Raw genomic sequence first — 14,194 nt, forward strand, 5'->3', positions numbered from 1 at the left:
TTAAAAAATCTAAAAATCACCTACAAAAGTATACGCACACCACCATATCCAAATAAAAGAAAACGACATGCTCCACTAGTTAACGGGACAAGAACATATATGATATTGATAGTGGTTGTTTAACGTGGGAGGGGAGGTGCTGATAGAGATGTATTAATAAAGTATAGGGACCCCTCAGATGAAGTTGCTTCAAGGATCATCCAATGAAAAAAAAACGTTGTCCCTGCCTTTTGAGGTACCCATCTCCTTAACAGGGTGGCCTCAACCATGGTGACGATCCCTTTCCTGATGTAAAGTGAGGGAAAAAACAAAAAATGAGAACAGGATGGAAAACAAAATGACCCTAAGGGTCACTTTGTCCCGTCACACTGGTGGCGCAATGTCACAACCAAGGTATATACAATAATATGATAACTAACTGGTCACATGTTCCATAAAATGAGAACAGAATGGAAAACAAAAAGACACTATTGGTCACTTAGTCCCGGCACACTGGCGGTGCAATGTCACAACCAAGGTATATACAATAATATGATAACTAACTGGTCACATGTTCCATAAAATGAGAACAGGATGGAAAACAAAAAGACACTATGGGTCACTTAGTTCCGGCTCACTGGTGGTGCAATGTCACAACCAAGGTATATACAATAATATGATAACTAACTGGTCACAAGTTCCATAAAATGAAAACAGGATGGAAAACAAAAAGACACTATGGGTAACTTAGTCCCGGCACACTGGTGGTGCAATGTCACAACCAAAGTATATACAATAATATGATAACTAACTGGTCACATGTTCCAACGCGTTTCCCCGGCCTAATCAAGCATGGGTTCATCGGGGAACCAGAGAGCCATAGTTTAAAATTAATAAAGACATGACCATAAAAAGGATAATAGATACATAAGTCAATGTTCAAACTATGGGTTATATTACCTGACTGGTATTGTGCTTAGATGCCAGCAGAAGCAAAATGATAAAGCATTGCTAATACTTGTACCCACTGAATATGATAATGCATAAATCAAGGCCCCGACCTCCGATATCAGTGTATCAACAGTGGGTATAGAACACAATATTGTAAACCTAATATGGCAATGATATATAAAGAATACAGGAGAGAACAACAATCATTATCATAAACATAAATGTACCAAGGGTTATATGAATGAAGTAAAGGTTAGACAGTAATTTAACCCCTTCGGGGAAAGTTGAGACGATAGATCCACTGTGCTTCTTTTTGAAGCAGGTGTCTATCTACGGCACCTACCCTTTGACTTAGCCTAATTACCTCCAATACTTGAAATTGGAATCAGTGGAATGAAAGGAATGCATATGGTTGGCAAGGGGATTATCTCTATGGTGATTGATATCGCCCACATGCTCCAATATTTTACGGCAAAACTCCCTTTTTGTTTTGCCCACATAAATAAGTGGACATGGGCAAAGACAGGCATAGTTGTCTTGCAATTGGCAAATGAACGATTAAAAAACTTTTTCTTTTCCTTAGTGCTCTCCAGGTACTTGGTCACTTTTATAAATCTGCATGCTTTACACGTGCCACACTTATACGTCCCTACCATTTTTTGTTGTAGCCAGGTTCTGCCAGGAGGTGGTGGTGTATAGTGGCTGTGCATGAGACGATTCCTCCCCCCGTCTATAGGTAATTGCCGGCCGCTCACCAACTAATTCAGCCACTACCGGATCAGCAGTAAGTATGGGCCAAAATCTAGTAACAATCTGCCTGATTTCAACTGATGCAGTATCAAATGTGCCTATAATCCTAGCAGTGTTATCAGTAATGTTCTTCTCCTTTGGGATAAGTAGAGAGTTACGGTCACGACACATAGATTCATGATAGGGTGATTTCAGCACTGCGTCTGAGTAACCCCGCTCCATAAATCTCTGACGGAGATCATGAGCCTGTATATTGAAATCATCAAGATTAGAGCAATTTCTTCTCATTCTCAAATATTGAGCCTTCAGATTACCCCGTTTGAGAGGGAGGGGATGGTGGCTCTCCCATTTTAGTAGGCTATTACCAGCTGTAGGTTTTCTGAACATGCTGGTATCTATTCTACCCGCTCCATCCCTTCTCAATCTCACATCCAAAAAACAGAGTTCATCACAATTAATCTTGTGAGTAAATTTGAGACCCAGATTGTTTATGTTAACAAAATTCTCAAACTTAGGTTTGGTCTCCTGACGAGATAATGGCCACATCATCGATGTATCTTCCCCAAAAGGTGATCCAATCCTGAAAGTTCTTAAGGTCCTCACCAAACTCAACAGTATCTTCCCATCAGCGTAAGATGATGCTACGGGACTGCCCATGGCAGTGTCCCTGAGCTGGTGGTAAACCTGTGTGTCAAAGATGAAATAGTTTTTGGTGAGGACAAATTCCAGTAAGTTCAATACAAACTTGTTATGGGCATGATGATGCAGACTCCGACTACTGAGAAAGAATTCTACCGCTTTCAATTGTACATCATGCAGGATTGAGCTGTAGAGTGCCTCTACATCTATAGAACACAACCATGAGTTGTCCTCAAGGGTGATATCTTCTAGTTTGAGGAACAAATCAGTAGTGTACGACAGAAGGAACAAGAAGGACAAAAGGTCGTAAAATCTGGTCCAAATAAACCCCAATATTTTGTGTGAGATTGTTCACTCCAGACACTATGGGGTGACACTTCAAGGGCAATAGTCCCTTGTGCACTTTTGGTAGCCTGTAGAAGGTCGCCACCATAGGGTGTGTTGGATACAAAAACTAAAATTCATTCTCATCAATCAGGCCTTCAGATTTAGCTGCCAGAAATATATTTTTAAGCTGAAGATGGAAAACAGGTGTAGGGTCTTTCTCAAGAATTCTATAACCAGCAGTGTCTTGTAGTACCTGCAGGCACATAGATGCATATTTTGTAGAGTCCATTATGACCAGATTGCCACCCTTGTCAAATGATTTTATAATGATGTTTTTATCCTTCTCAAGATTTTGTAGAGCCTCTAGTTCCCCTTTACTCAAATTTGAGACCGGTGGTCTACCATGATTTAACTAATTTTCAATCTCTCTGATGACCACTGATACTATCATCCTCACTGACTGGTGGCATTCTGGTACTTTTTGGTTCACAACTAGAGAAAGGGCCCAATCCTGGTGCTCGTTCATTTTCATCTAGCATGGATGCCAATAGTCGTATATCTTCTAACTCATCGGCTGAAATGTCCAAAATGTTGCTCTCTCTCTCTCATAGTGTGTAGTTTAAAAATGTTTCCACTGTAAGTAAAAAGGTTTAGATCATGTACCCGAGCAAAAATATCTGGGCGATTTGTTGGTATAAATGATAGCCCTATTTTTGAGGAGTGAGATTTCTGAGTAATTCAAAGTTCTACTAGAAAGGTTAATGATCTGATTATCACTCTTGTTGGTTTTGGCCACAGATGTGCCACTAAAGGGCATCATCCCTGCATTTAGGGGTTTGGTGGACCCTGCTCTAAAAAAGAGGCTGATGCCTGCGGGGGATTGACTGATTGAATGACTGATTTAGGCATTATCTTATTCAGTGGGTATAAGTATTAGTAGTGCTTTATCATTTTGTTTTTGCTGGCATCTAAGCACAATACCAGTAGGGTAATATAGCCCATTGTTTGAACATTGACTTATTTATCTATTGTCCTTTTTATGGTCATGTCTATATGAATTTGAAACTATGGCTCTCTGGTTCTCTGATGAACCCGCGCTTGATTAGGCGGGGGAAATGCGTTGGAACATGTGACCAGTAAGTTATCATAATATTGTATATATCTTGGTTGTGACATTGCGCCACCAGTATGATGGGACTAAGTGACCCTTAGGGTCTTTTTGTTTTCCATCCTGTTCTCATTTTTTGGTACATGTGACCAGTTAGTTATCATATTATTGTATATACCTTGATTGTGACATTGCACCACTAGTGTGACTGGACTAAGTGACCCATAGGGTCTTTTTGTTTTCCATCCTGTTCTAATTTTTTGTTTTTTCCCTCAATTTACATCGGGAAAGGGAACGTCACCGTGGTTGAGGCCACCCTGTTAAGGAGGTTGGTACCTCAAAAGGCAGGGACAGCGGGTGAGGGAGGCCTAGTAATAGAGTGCACTTCACCCATTCACATCTGTTTTTTCATTGGATGATCCTTGAAGCAACTTCATCTGAGGGGTCCCTATACTTTATTTATACATTTCTATCAGCACCTCCCCTCCCACCCCTTTACTCAACAGCCTGTTTTGGCCTTAATGACCAAGGCCTTTTTTTCAAATCTGACATGTGTCTCTTTATGTGGTAATAACTTTGGAATGCTTTTACTTATCAATCCAATTCCGAGATTGTTTTTTCGTGACATTAGTGGTAAATTGTTTTTTTTTGTTTACATTAGTGGTAAATTTTGATTGATATATTCAGCGTTTTTTGTAAAAAAAAAATGAAAAATTTGGCGAAAAATATGAAAAATGTGCATTTTTCTAGACTTTACATTTTATGCTTGTACCATAAATAGTCATATCGCACCAAATTAATGATTAATTCACATCTACAATATGTCAACTTTATGTTCCCATCATTTGATAAACATTATTTTACTTTTTTAGAATGTTAGAAGGTTTATAAGTTTAGCAGCAATTTTCCAGATTTTCAAGAAAATTTCAAAATCTGATTTTTCACGGACCAGTTCAGTTCTGAAGTGGAATTGAGGGGCCTGAATGTTAGATACCCCCATAAATCACCCCATTTTATAACCTGCACCCCTTAAAGTAGTCAGAATGACATTAAAGAAGTTTATTAACCCTTTCGGTGCTTCACAGAAATGAAAGCAAAGTGTAGGCTGAATTTAAAAATTTCTTTTTTTTTGCAGATTTTTCATTTTTATCCATTTTTTTCTGTAGCACAATAGGTGTTGACAAAGAAATAAAACTCAAGATTTATTCCCTGAATTCTGACGTTTTTAGAAATATCCCATATGTGGCCTTTGTGCGCTACGTGTCTCTCATGCAGGCCTCAGACATGAAGGAGTGCTATGTGGATTTTGGGGCACCCTTTTAGTTTAGGATATTTTGTTGGCATCATATAAAGTTGCAGAGGCCTTGGGGTGAAAAAATATTTTTGGGAGACAAGTTGACGCTTTTATTGGTACCATTCTGGGGTACATGTGACACTTTGAGCATTTTTTATTTTATTTTTTATGAGGTGATATACATTAAAAAATCTATTCTGCAGTTGTTTTTTATTAAAATAATTTAGGTCGTTCGTCATGCGGTATAAATGACGTGTTAACTTTACTCTGCAGGTTGATACGGTTACGGCGATACCAAATTTCTATGCTTTTTTTTATATTTTAGTTCATTTATAGCATAAAAACGATTTTTGTCAAAAAAATCACGTTTTTAATTCACCGTATTCTGTGAGCCATAACTTTTTTATTTTTTCACTGACGCAATTGTGTATGGACTCTTTTTTTGCGGGACATGTTGATGTTTTTGGGTGGGACTATTTTTGGGTTTGTGTTGGGGTGTATTATATATATATATAATTTATTTTATTATTTTTTTCCAATTTTTTTCATTTTTTTTTCACATTTTTTATTTTAATTTTTTTTCACATTTTTTTTTCACTTTTTTAATTTCTTTTTCACTTTATTTCACATTTAACTTTTTTTTGTTTTACTGTTATACACAGAATTCAATGGAGTACACATCTGTACTCCATTGAATTTTGCCTATGTCTGTCAGTACTGACAGGCATAGGAAAGATCAGTCCCTACCTTAGGTAGAGACTGATCACTCATGTTGCCATGGCAACGGAGGCTACTGTCAGTCCTCCGGCTGCCATGGCAACCATCAGCGCTCTGCTTTCACTTTGCAGAGCGCCGATGGTGACAGTTGGAGCTCCCTCCCTCTGTAATCCTAATAGACGCCGCGGTCACAGTGACCGCAGCGTCTACAGGGTTAACTCAGGATCGGAGCTGCGCTCTGATCCTGAGTGCTGCGGGCGGCCTCCCCCAACGGGGCCCCTCTCACCACCGATCGCTTCACTGAATGAAGCGACGGAGGAGAGGGGGAAGGAGGAGACCGCCGCCAGATCCCTGCTTTCGGTTCGTCTGAACTGACGGACCAATAGCAGCGATCGCCGGCCGGGGACCGCTGCGATTGGTCCCTGGACGGCTTCAGGGAGGTCCTGCTGTGTAGCACAGCAAGTTTCATAAAACTGTCACAGCGCGCGGCAGCGCTGTGACAGTTTATGTCCATCAGGTACATGTACCTGATGTTGCGCGAAGTCACCGCTAATCATCAGGTACATGTACCTGATTTTGCATAAACAGGTTAAACAACCACTATCACTATCGTATATGTTCTTGTCCCGTTACCTAGTGGCGCATGTCGTTTTCTTTTATTTGGATATGGTGGTGTGCGTACACTTTTGTAGGTGATTTTTGGATTTTTTTATTTTATCTTACATTATAAAGGTTAAGTTTTAGCCCCTTATTGTGATATTATTGAGGTATTTTCTCATTTGGTGATTTTGTCTTTCAATACCTCATAGTCAATCTAGTGCAGTGAATGCACATTATCTGTTATTCATCTAGCTCGGTGATACTCAATTTTTTTCAAGAACAAAAAAACAACAACAGTTGCAGAGTATAGAGCATCATTAAACAGAACAGTAGCACATACGGTATCAGCATAAACGTAGAACCTAAAAGAACACAGCTTAACATATCAATGAACACGATAGGGTATTATAGTGTTTACATAGCTTGTCTTAACTGGATGTTTATTCTTGTAAGAGTATATGCTAGGGTTAATGACATCACAACTCTGTAGGCAACATAGAAATCAAGTACAAATAGACTGAACTACTAAGAGAAAGGGGGGGCATAGGAGGGGACAAAGGGAAGGGTAGTAAAATGGTACTTGCTATGAATGAACACATCAAATATGTCCGTGAGTGATGACAGGGAAATATCATGTGGATATGGGTGGAAACCTAGATTCAGACCAGGAATTCCTCAGTTTTATACAGTCACCCAAGCTGCCAGTAATGTAAGCAATAACACGTTCGCTGAGCTAAGACTGATGAACCAGTGAAACAAGCTCTCCAATGGATGGAATACTGGAAGATTTCCAAAGTCTGGTAATGATAAGTTTAGCAGGATTTTACATACTATCAATCTATAAATCTATATAAAATTATAGATTTAAGAAGGGCCAATGCAGGAGTAAGAGGAAATAGTATACCTGACAAGGAATGTACCATCTGTTCTACCTCTGTTTCTAAGTGTGAGACAGATGAAAGAACCTTTCTAAGGCATCTAAATGACCGTTTCCATTCAGTGTCGGAAATCTCTAGGCCCAGTTACTTATTCCACTTTTTAAATGGTGTGTAATCAGTGGTAGGGTGTAAGGAGTCCAAAAGATTATAAAATACTTTGAGTCCTCTCTGTCTTAGAGGTAGGGTTTGGTAAACGTCAGAACAGTAGGACCACTCTGTTGAAGACCTTGCTTGAAGGTAGTGTCTGATTTGAAAAAGTCCCTACTCAGTAGATTATAAGCATGGCGAAGAACCTCAAAGGATCTAAGAACATTCCTATGATATAACAATGATATAGTAGTGATGCCCTGAGATATCCAACTGGACATGTCTAAACCGGGAATTACAAGGCATAGTATGGAAAGGGGCGTTTCTTTAGGCCGGGAGGTTTGTGGCATAGCCAATGAGTTTTGGAGTATACTCCTGCATCTCAATCCGGCTGTCATTAGAGGAGAAAGGTCAGGGGGACTATCAATATGCCACGGGTGCAAGAACAGCAATGCACAAGTATCTAGAGGTCTACACCAATGACTCTTAATATGTTAATATGTAACTATGAGGACCAGTAAGAACGTAATTGTGACTTCCGATGGTCAGGAAGGCCTAAACCTCCATTATCCCTATGACGGGTCATTAGTCGATAGGCAACTCTGGGCTTCTTATTTTTCCTGACATAGGAGGAGAGTAAACGATCCAGTAAAGTAAAAAAGAATTGAGGGACGTTTATGGGGAGGGTTCTATATAAGTACAGCAGCCTGGGTAACAGTAACATTTTAAATGAGGATATCCTGCCTAACCATGAAACCTCAAATTTACCCATACGGTCTAGTTCCATTTTAAAGGTCTGCAGGAATGGAGCATAGTTACAGCTATAGAGATTTTCAGACCCAAATACGATACATAATCATCACGCCAATCTAAAGGAAATGTAGACTGTAAACTAGTTTTAACATCCAAAGGTAGATGGAAAGGCAAGACCTGTGATTTCTTTTTTTTTCTCTTAACTGTAATGTTTATTAAAGGTGTTTCCAGAAAAATAAATCCAAAAACAAGAAAAACAGGAATGTGACAATACTGGGGCTGTAGCCCAATACAATCTGCAAACTACAGTGGAGCCACATGGGTCAAAACCCAAAAACAATTATCACAAATGAATTAGAAAGCAGGTATAAGGTGAGGCCAAGACAGGCCAATAAAGGCACAGAGATTCGCGGAAGGACTCCGGTGCAAAATATTGCATACTTAGGACTACCACAGTAGCACTTAAATAGCCTAAACAGGTGTGTTACCACACAATATCATACTCAAACATAAAGTTGACAAAAACACAAACAAGGGAAAGGAAGAGGGAGGGGAAACGAACAGTAGACACACCAAAACAGACAAACAACAACCACATAAGACAGGGTGGAAAGGGGGGGGGGGAAACATTGAGAAAGAAGGGAAAGGAAAGGAAAAAGAAAGAATGAGTCAATCAGTAAATCGATATCAGGGCTCCCAGACCGAAAGGAATAAGGGAATGGAATTATTGAGAGAGACCGTCAAGAATTCGAGAGAACGGATCTCTCTAATACGGGCCAGTAGGACCGATTCAAGGGGGGGGGAGAGTTTTCTTCCAATATTTAACTACAAGGGTCTTGGCAGCCAAGACAATATGTTGAAAGAGTTTGAAAGGTTTCTTAGATAAGGAAGGGTGAGAGAGATGGAGGAGATAGATAAGGGGGTCCAAGGGGATCAGGACACCCAAAACTTCACCCAGCAACCTCTGAACCTTAGTCCAGTACTCCGTTATAAGGGGGCATGACCAAAACACATGAAACAAGGTGCCCAAGCCCACCCCACACCGCCAGCACTGAGGGGGGATAGCCGGGTTTAACCTATTCATCAGTTCAGGAGTGTGATACCAGCCCATAATTTATTTATACTGGGTTTCTTTATAAGCCGTACAGATTGAAGCCTTAGAGGCCCTCTCCCAGATAGCCTGCCACTGAGGAAGGATGATGGTAGTGTTGAGAGCAGCCTCCCAGCGGCCTATGTATCGTGAGGGGGGGTCCCCTCAGGAGGGTGGACACGCAAGGAGTAAATATCAGAGAGAAGTCCCCTCGCCTGAGGCCCACCTCGGCACAATCTTTCAAATCCCGTGGGCAGAGAAACTACTGTGGACCCAGTTGAGGATGACATATAATGCCGCAACTGTAGGTAGTGAAAGCACTCAGATGAGGGGAGATCCCAATGAGTCACTAATTGGTCAAAGGGCAGGAGAGAGTGGGAGAGAGGGTCCACTACATCTGCTCAACAGAAAAGGCCCCTAGATTTCCACTCCCGCACTATGGCAGAAGACAGACCAGAAGGAAAATCTGAATGATAAAGGAAAGAGCGCAGGGGGGAGGAGGGGGAAAACAGTTTAAATTCCACAGAACAGTAACCCCACACATATTTAGGAAGGTCTTGGGGCCCAGCAGAGGGGAGACGGAGACAGTGGACGCAAGAGGAGACCAGAGGAGAGTGTTAGGGTGTACGGGGGCTAACCAAAGTTTTTCCAGCTCTATCCAGCGGCTGTATGCGTGACAAGAAAAGACCTGTGATTTCAACACATTTAATTTATAGTAGGAGAATTTGCTTAACTCCTCTATAAGAGACATGGAACCCGACAGGGACACCTCTGGATTGGAAAGAGTGAGAATGACATCTGCATAAAGCGAGATGAGATGGGAACGTGAATCAACCTCAATACCAAAGACTGAAGATGTGGATCTCAACATAAGAGCTAGAGGCTCCATGCATAAGATTAAAATTAAAGGGGATAGTGGGCACCCCTGGCTAGTTCCATTGGAGATAACAAAGTTTGCCAAAAGGGTACCATTTACAAATACTTTCTCATGTGGGGCAGAGTACAACCCTTGAATAGCATGTAGGATGGGGCCACCTAACCCCATACCCCGGAGCACCGAGAAAGCGAGGGACCAATGAATGCAATCACATGCCTTCTCGGTGTCCAGGGCCAGGAACACAGATGGGATTCGTTTTGAATCTACGTGGTGAAGTAGATTTAACACTCGCCTAGTATTTTCATATGCCTGCCTTCCTTGAACAAAACCTACTTGGTCTTCTGAGACAAAATAGGACACTAGCGGGTGTCAGGATCCGGACTGGTATGCAGGAAGGACACAGGAGTGGATCCCCTGTGTCAGTGAGGCGATGGCGTGGGCCGTACCAGGGGAACGGAATCTAAGAGGCCCGCTGCAAAGCGGGATGGACTTGCTGCGGCAGGTAACCCCCAGGTCGTTCCACCTGATAGCGACTCAACCTCACTGACAGCTGATACAGGCGCGGTACACAAGGACAAGGCAAGGCGAGGTCAGACGTAGCAGAAGGTCAAGGCAGGCAGCAACGGTTCGTAGTCAGGGGCAACGGCAAAGGGTCGATACACAGGTAAAGGTACACAAGAAATGCTTTCTCTGGCACTAGGCAACAAGATCCGGCGAGGACAGGAAGGGGAAGTGGGATTATATAGTGTAGGAAGTGAATAGCACTGATTGGGCCAGGCACCAATTAGTGGTGCACTGGCCCTTTAAATTTCAGAGAGCCGACACGCGCGCGCCCTAGAGAGCGGGGCCGTGCGCGCTGGCACAGGACAGCAGGAGGACGGGGCAGGTGAGAGGATTGGGATGCGACCCGCGGGCGGGCGCGTCCCACCACGCGGATCGCATCCCCGCCGGTGATAGCAGAGCACCACTCCCGGTCAGCGGGTCTGACCAGGGCGCTGCACGCAGAAGAACGCCACGAGCGCTCCGGGGAGGAGCAGGGACCCGGAGCGCTTGGCGTAACAGCGGGGCCAATCTATTGGCGAGCAATTTGGCGTAAATCTTTAGGTCTACGTTCAGGAGCCATATAGGTCTGAAATTGCTGTCTTTATCTGGAGTCTTACTAGCCTTTGGAAGAGTTACTATTAGGGATTCTTGGTTTTCCGTAAGGATGCTGCTGTTACGCCGAGCGCTCCGGGTCCCCGCTCCTCCCCGGAGCGCTCGCAACATCCTCGCTACTGCAGCGCCCCGGTCAGATCCACTGACCGGGTGCGCTGCGATACCGCCTCCAGCCGGGATGCGATTCGCGATGCGGGTGGCGCCCGCTCGCGATGCGCACCCCGGCTCCCGTACCTGATTCGCTCTCCGTCGGTCCTGTCCCGACGCGCGCGGCCCCGCTCCCTAGGGCGCGCGCGCGCCGGGTCTCTGCGATTTAAAGGGCCACTGCGCCACTGATTGGCGCAGTTGTTCTAATTAATGTGTTCACCTGTGCACTCCCTATGTATACCTCACTTCCCCTGCACTCCCTCGCCGGATCTTGTTGCCATTGTGCCAGTGAAAGCGTTTCCCTGTGTGTTCCTAGCCTGTGTTCCAGACCTCCTGCCGTTGCCCCTGACTACGATCCTTGCTGCCTGCCCCGACCTTCTGCTACGTCCGACCTTGCTCTTGTCTACTCCCTTGTACCGCGCCTATCTTCAGCAGTCAGAGAGGTTGAGCCGTTGCTAGTGGATACGACCTGGTTACTACCGCCGCTGCAAGACCATCCCGCTTTGCGGCGGGCTCTGGTGAATACCAGTAGTAACTTAGAACCGGTCCACTAGCACGGTCCACGCCAATCCCTCTCTGGCACAGAGGATCCACCTCCTGCCAGCCGAATCGTGACAGCTGCCTTTAGCTATAGTTTCCTCAAAAAATTATAATAAATGAGGGGCAAGGATCGTGGAGAATTCTTTATAATAGCTGTTGGTCAACCCGTCAGGACCGGGAGACTTCCCATTAGGTAAGGTTCCAATAATGTTCTGGATTTCATCTATAGAAGGGGGCGAGTTTAGAGTGTTCACTTGAGAAAGGGAGAGTGACGGGAGATTTATGTGGGATAAGTAGGAGTCTATATCTGCTTGAGAGGGTTGATATGTAGATGGATCATCAGCAAAATTATATAGTTGTGAGTAATAGAACATGAAGCAATCCACAATGGCTTGAGGATGGTATACTTTAGAGGCGCTATTGTTCCATATATAATAAGGAATTTTGGATTTGAGATGTTGTTCTTTTAGGCGAGATGCAAGCAATTTACCTGTTTTATTGTCAAAATCATAGTATTGTGCTTTCAGTTTTTGCTGTTTCTTTGCATAGTCGTCATAAAAGAGTTCTTGAATTTTATTTCTAACAATTGTGATAAGGTGAAAGGCATCGTGGTGGATGGGCGTTATGTGTCACCAAGGCACCTGGCTTTGGTGAAGTAAGAGCCAGTATTATTCAGTGTCTGTGCTGCGATGCAGTCTGACACTGTGGCCGTACTATGGCTGGAAGGCCAATCCGGGATAGCTCTTACTGGGAATGACCAAGTGCAGGGAGGGGATCATTCCCCACAATCCAGGCCACCTTTTGTTGGCCTTAAAGTTAACCTGTTTCACCAGCTGAGGGGGATTTGCTAGTTGCAGCTCACACTGCCAGGGAGAGCTGAATGTGGAGTTCTTCCCTATGTTTGCTCCAAGGTTGGAAGCTGGTGAACAGTCTGCCTGGAGGTCTGTAAAAGACTTGCTTGATGCCGCATGGCACGGACTCAGGTGTGAACAAACACCTAAGGAAAACAGGTGGACTTTTATTTCATTTTCTTTGGTTCTGCATTTAAAGACTGTTTGCTGTGTGCCAAGTTTGAATAAAACACTGAACTTTGATTTAAAAAGTACTGTTTCCTTGCCTCTATACTGCAACCGCACCTATTTGCAAGATCGAGTCATGACACAATGCAGAGTTTATCTAATAATAGAGGTGAAGGATGTGACTTGTTCATATTTGTGAGGTATTCTTGCTCTGCCAAGGGAGCATTAAGTGTAGTCATGTGTTGCTTTTTAACTAGGTGACCTCAGTTAATAAATGAACCTCTAATGACCACCTTATGGGCATTTCATATAGGAGTACTAAAAAATCTCTTGTATAGAATTGATAGAAAAATAGGTAGATAAGTCAGCTAGCAACTCAGCTCTGTAAGTAGGGTGTCGTTACAAAGTGTTACAATGCCATATATATATATATATTGGAGGGCATGTCTTTTTCGTGTAGTTCTAAGGTGATCAGCCTGTGATCCGACCGTTTAAGTTGCTCAATAGAGGAAGATTTATGTGAGTACAGCAAGGATTTATCTACTAAGATGAGATATATTCTCGAGTAGCTATTGGAAACAATTGAATGGAAAGAATAGTCTCTTTCATTAGCGTGAAAAATATGCCAAATGTTGTAGACTTCTTCTCTATGGAAGATGGGATGTATAGAGATAGGGCACTGCCTGTCTGGTCTGGATAAGTCCACAGTTTGATCAGAGACCGCATTAAAGTCTCTGATTAGGAGGACATGCCCTTGTTTATTTTTATTTAGGATACAGAATATTTTCCTCGTAAAAGCTAACTGTTTCCTATTCGGAACATAAATAGAAATGATAGTGTACATAATGTTGTTTATCGAACATACAATCAAGATGTATCGGCCCATTGTGTCTGCAACTATATTTGACAACTGAAAAACCCCTGAGTTACGTATAGCAATTAAAAATCCTCTAGATTTAGATGAGTAATGGGAGTGAAATATGGGGGTACATAGTATGCTTAATTCTGTGGGCATCAGATTCTAATAAGTGTGTTTCCTGTGCACACAGTATGTCGCCGGATAGGGCTTTCTTCTCAGCCAATAAATAAGCCCTCTTCTGAGGGGAGTTTAACCCATTGACATTTAACCCCTTAAGGACACAGGGCATACCTGTACGCCCTGAGTCCGCTCCTGTTCTATAACGCGGGCCCAGCCTGTAACAACGGCCGGGACCTGTGGCTGA

This window comes from Hyla sarda, chromosome 1 (genome assembly GCF_029499605.1).
Source record: "Hyla sarda isolate aHylSar1 chromosome 1, aHylSar1.hap1, whole genome shotgun sequence".
Taxonomy (NCBI): Eukaryota; Metazoa; Chordata; class Amphibia; order Anura; family Hylidae; genus Hyla; species Hyla sarda.